This window comes from Oryza sativa, chromosome 10 (assembly GCF_034140825.1).
Source record: "Oryza sativa Japonica Group chromosome 10, ASM3414082v1".
Lineage (NCBI taxonomy): Eukaryota > Viridiplantae > Streptophyta > Magnoliopsida > Poales > Poaceae > Oryza > Oryza sativa.
In genome coordinates this window covers 13,731,844-13,738,078 of record NC_089044.1, presented here as the reverse complement: position 1 = coordinate 13,738,078, position 6,235 = coordinate 13,731,844, and the positions used below count along the sequence as shown (strand labels likewise).

Sequence of the window (6,235 nt, the reverse complement as noted above, 5' to 3'; positions counted from 1 at the left end):
CAAAGTACTCGAACCTATGCAATATATACTGTGACTAATTTGTCATGCTGTATGTGGACTCTTCTGACTACTTCTGTGATTACTACAGATATATGTAGATTGTATATTTTCCTTCAGCACTATATAAACGAGAGTGCAACAGGATAGCTTATGAGAAACTTGCTCAACTTAGCAAACCGATCAGGTCAGAATGCGGTTTGACGTGAGACTGCTACGGCTAGTGTTTTGCAATACCTGCCGTATGATTGTAATTCTGTTACTTAATTAAAAGCTCTCGGTTCCCCCAAAAAATATATATATTCCTTCTGATTATAGGAGTCGAACACTCCTTTTAAAATTTGATATATTGTCCAAGTTGTAAACTATAAACGAGCGTAAATTGAGGTGAATGATCAATAATAAAGTTGCTCTAATTCTGTCCCTCTCCAAACCTCACAAAAGCCCTATTGAGACATATTGCCGGCCTGTGGGACAGCTTGTGTACATGTTGAGCACCCGATCTCATGCCCGCGGTGATCGTGGACGTCCCTTTTGTCCCTAATCCCTACACGTGGACAAAAAGATGGACATATGACATAATATAGATTGCTTAAGAATCGACACAAATATGAAAAGAAAATGATGAAAATGAGAAGTGTAAGAATATTTAATGACGGATATTTAACCATTTAGGTCGTCATTTCTATTCCCTAAAAAAGTGCTATATAGACACTTAAAATGGGACAAAGGTAGTATCCTATCTTACTATAAAGTTATCCCTAACTAACTCCTTAAGTTTAACATGTAAAGATGCCACATTATCATCCACTAACAAGATGCCACATTATCATCCACTAACAAGATACCACATCACCATCCACTAATTAACAAGATGCCACAACATCATCCACTAACAATCATCACATTTAAACATCATGCAAACATGCTATATCTTTATATTTTTTATAATTTAAGAGATTTTCAAATACAAACATGTTAAATTATCATCCAACATAATTCACAAAATGTGTCAATGCATATCTTTATTATGTTTTATGATATCCTATATACTTATATAGTTCATTCTCACTTAGTTAGTGCTTAAATGATTAATCTATGGTCCAAATTATCTTTCTCCTTTTTTCCTCTAATTAAGTCATATCACATCAATTATTTTTAGCCTTCAGATGATTAATCTACGGTCCAAACTATCTCCCTACTTTTCTTCTTCCATAAAATCATACCACCTTACTTTTTACGTTTGAATCACCATTATACATACTATTTAAATTTAAATTATCATAAACCACATTAATTTACTTAATCTTATATTATCTAGCTATCTACATGTTATTTTTTATTATTATCATACTAAATTCCCGTAGCAATGCGCGGGGTTTTACCTAGTTAACTAGATGATGATGATCCATGCTTGGTAGCGGATTATATAAATAAATATATGTTAAATATTGTATAAATGAGTGATGGATTTGGTTGAAATATTGTGAAAGTAATATCACTAATGATAATTTAACATTCTTGTATGCTGAGTTTTTTTAATATAACTCATAGATGTAATTACTATGCTTGTATATGTTAAGCTTTATATGTTTATTGGGTGGATATGGCATGCTTGCATGCTAGCTAGGATTTAAAACGTACTAATAGTTGCTATATATGCTTAAATGTGAAGCTTTAGCTATTCAGTGAGTTATAACTATATATCCAGAAGATAAAGATTAAGATGATAGACTCACAGTGTGTGTATACTACTACTCCTTCCTCTCAACAAGGAATACAACCATAGTATTTGTATATCAAATTAGTAGAGCAAAATGATCTAAGTGTTTCTACTTAAATAAGGGGTGGTTAGGATTAGGAGGATCGTTGAAGTAAGATGAGAAATTTAAATAAACGTTAATTGTTTGGATAAATAGCACAATAGGATTTTATTCTTTTAAGCCAAAGTTTAACTTTAGGATTATATATATTTGTAGTTGGATGGAGGCAGTACCATATGTGAATACTAGATATCTTAAAGGTGCTAGATTAGCCGGCCTCCCAGGCATTTGGCTACTGTTGACCAATCGTCTTGCGACACGTTGCTGTTGGCTGGGCGTCTTGCGGGCCGTCCGATTCTGCGTTTGAGCCTCATCCATCCGTCCGTGCCTCCCTGTTGGTCGTCCTTGCCGAGGCGTCGATTTGGTGGCCGCTGAGCCTCCCACGTCGGCCGTTCTTCCTCTCTCGCCGTCTCGCGCAATCGCGCTCGCACGCACGCGCCGCCTCACCTCCTCCCTCGCGCGCACCGCCTCGCCCTTCTCCTCTCCTCGCATGTGCCGTCATCGCCACCGCCGTTCCACGCTCTTCTAGCCATCTTCGCCGCGCCGGAAGATCCAGCCACCCGGACAAGAGTGGTGCTGGCCGTCGCTTCCCTCTTCTCCCCTTTCATCTCCACGCGCCCACCGCTTCCCTCTCCTTCACGCTCTCCACTCCGCTCGGGTGCCCGATCTGGTTCGAGGGTGGCCGGAGCCGATGGTCTAGGCCTCCCCACCGGTGGATCTGGCTGCCCTCGCTCCGGGCTCTGGCGCCGGGGATGGTGCTCGTGCTCCCTCGACTTGTCCGTACACCCTTTACCCCTATCCTCTGCACGATACGGTGGCGGCGGGAGGGCGGAGAGAAGCAGCTGTGCCGCATTAGCTCTTCGCTGGTTTCAGAAACTCAACTTGTTCCAGGTATAGTTCCAGGTGCTCCGTGCTCGTCAGGGCTGAAAGAGATTACAGATCTTATTTGGTGATTCGCAGGTATGATAGTCTTTCTCCCACTTTTGTTTTCCTGTCATGACATAGAATTAGTGAAGAGCAAAATAATGCATGGCGGATAAATGATTGCAACTTGCAAGGCAGCATGTTAAACATGCACAGCTCTCTCTTGCCTAGGAAATTCTTGGACTAGGAGATGTGTTTACGTTGCAGTTGGCACATGCGTTCAGTTGTCAACGCTCCTAAACTCTTCACCTTTCGTATGGATCAAATGAAGGATTGAAAATATGTGACTCTTCCTATCTTAATTCCATCGGTTGGCTAGCTAGCTCCTTCTAGCCAACACATTTTTTTTTAAAAAAAAAATTCTTGGACTGGCGTTCCCAGCCTTGAGTACACTGAATCGCATAGAAAGTACTCATCTCATATTTTCATGTCATGTACCATCAAATCCTCTCTATGACTTTATGGATCTACGGTTTTTGTTTAGGCTTCCTGTTGGTACTTAATTAGAGTTGTTTCTTGCATATTTTACTTCAGATTCAGTCAGGATAGGAAGAGATTATGTGATAATTAACAGGTCTGATGACCTTGCTCCCAGTTTTGTTTTTGTGTAATCCGTTTACTGAAAAGTAATGCATGGTGGATGAATTGTTGCAAGAAAGCATGCTAAACACGCACTGTACTGTGCAGAAGTTCTGCAGTGCAGGACATTCCTGCCGCTGGTCGTGTCTTGGACAGCCAGAGCTCTCGAATTCTCAGCCTTAAGTACATTGGATCACATACAAGGTACTCACCTCATGTCATGTATCATCAATCCTCTTTATGGACCTGGAGTTAGGTGCACCTCATCAGCTTAAGCTCTCAAGGTTGGCCTGCTCCTCATCAGCTTTCTATCTTCTATATATGTTGTGCATGTTAATTTCGATGGTTTGTCTCGTGCAGGTCTGGCTTCTTGGAGTCTATATGGGCCTCGTGCCATTCTATCTTTGCACTGAGGCCTGCTGAGCGCCTGGATGCTTATAACATACTCTCTCTCTCTCTACTTGTCAACACTGAAATATGTTTTCTCGGGACCTGACGAGCCCCAAGACTATGATCTTAGGAATTCCTATGAATCTTGGGATGAAATTCGCAGGGGACTGGTGGGCCTTTCTGCCCCGACTCAGTTTCTGTTAGCCTTTTACTCTTTATACTCATCCTGTTGATTGTGCTGACATGCTTAGCCTCTTCACACCAGGTTGACAAGGATTCTTTACTGAGGAAGTAGGCTTTGTACATCTTGAGAATATCACTAGACATATTTCCCTCATCTGAGAATGATGCCGCTCAGCAATGCTCCAGGAGGAGGTCCGCCGCTCTGCCTGCTCAAGACAAACCAAATACTGCAATGACAAAAAGAGAGAGGTGGGCTCAGAAAGAGGCTAGATCCCTTGGCATCGGAGAAACGAGCCAATCAGATGAAAACTGCTCAAGTCGTAAAGACTGGTCAAAAGTTTTCCTGTTACTCTATGAGATGCTTCGGGAGTATGGAACACATTTAGTTGAGGCGGCCTAGACGCACCAGGTTAGTTGGTTCCTATGTGCTCTTTTTTTAAGACCTGTGTACCTGTGTATCTAAGTGTCAACGCAATATATACCAGGAACAGCATTCATGCACGCAATGAAGTAACCACATGCACGTTCGATTAGATGGGTAGATAAATTTAACTATTATTCCAAGGTAATGCTGCTTTTTGAGTCCAAACCGATAAATGACTGAAGAATAATATTCGTTGATGTTAGCCATTCTCAGCTCATATGTTGTGTTATCCTACTTTATTAGTACATTATTTGTTCCCTTTTGGTTCATGCGTTTTGCCTTGGGTTTGATGTTTAGCTACCCCAGCTTGCTTGGGACTAAAGGCTGATGCAAATTTTTGTCCGTGATTATTACCTCCTATCAAGTTTTATCCTTGGGCAGGCGTTTCACTATTTATGTTTGCGTCTTCTGAAACATTGAATTTGAAGTTGAAATTCTAAAGGATGCTAGACTGCCACATAAAAAATATTTAGCAATTTTTCGTGCTGATTCTGTGCCCAAATCAAAAGTTGATCATGAGTGCGCTACAAAGGGTGATTATACTTGATTTGCTACCTTGTTCAATACACCTGAGTTGCTCTTTCTTCTTTGAAAAGGAAAAAGTGAGATACTAAGAAGAAACTTAGCATCATGAGATTCTTATTCTTGATTGCACCGTTCTCTTCTAAGTTCTAATTCTTTGATACTACTCCTAGGAGTTACATTGAACTTCTCATCCTTACCCTGCTCTAGGGTTTGATGTGTGCTCACATATGACATTTATGAGTATCATTGCTAAACAATACCCATACGATGATGTAATTTCAAAGGTTTAATATAAATCTTGGTTGCCCACTAAATAACTAATATGATTTCTTTATAAAACATTAACAAATCACAACGGGACATTAACAAATCACAACGGCCTTGGTCTTGTGTTATTCTAGAGCACAAACATTTTTTTAGGGTTTAGTATGCCACAGGAGCATGGCAAAACGATGGTGATGCGTACCAATAATCATTCCTGTTCTTACAAATTTCCATATATTCTTCTTTTATGTTCATTCTATTTGGTTTGATGTTCTGACTGTTCGATCAAGACTGCTTTGTAAAGAAATTATTATGTGAGTTATATTTTCCAACGTAGGTACAGCCCTTCCATGTTTGCACGACCAGGCAGCCATTCATGCTATTGTGCATCTTTTGTGGATTGGAATAGGATAAGAAGCTTGCACATGGACTTATAGTGGGTCTGCACTGTCTGAATGGGTTCTTAGTTTCTTACTACAATTATTTTACCATGTAATCGATAAATCATCATTGACATATCAAAGTGCACCTATGTATGCGCTATATTTCTCTAATCTTTCCTGTAATATTTATTGTTCTCTCTAATATATTTTTTTTGCCGCGCAGCGTAGCGCGCGAACCCATTCTAGTATGTATAATTAAAGACAATATGTAAGACCACCGAGTTTGCGAGGAGCGACAACAGTGACACACACGAGATAAAAAGAAAGTCAACCAGATGTGCACCATCATATATGCACGCTATCACACAACTGAGAGACCGCGTGAATCATGAATTGGTGATCTCGTGATCGGCAAACGGATCACAGGAATTTCACTATACGACATCATATCACGTACAGTAGTCAATTACATATATACTCCCACCGTCAAAAAAACAAGCCTCGTACTAGGATGGGATTAGAGAATCTGTACATAGAGTATATCTAAATTTATTGTACTAGGATGTGTCCATCGTAGTACGAGGTTAGGTTTTTTGGGACGGAGGGAGTATAGCTTAGGGTCTATTTAGTTCGCGAAAAGAAATTTTTTGGGTGTCACATCGGATGTTTGACTGGATGTCGGAAGGGGTTTTCGGACATGAATGAAAAAACTAATTTCATAGTTCGCCTGGAAACCGCGAGAC

General features: G+C 40.3%; 1 pseudogene; it reads left to right on the top strand.

Moving 5' to 3' along the window:
• The first annotated feature begins 2,489 nt into the window (after positions 1-2,489).
• On the top strand, positions 2,490-4,537 carry LOC4348534 (uncharacterized; annotated as a pseudogene).
• Positions 4,538-6,235: the final 1,698 nt, after the last annotated feature.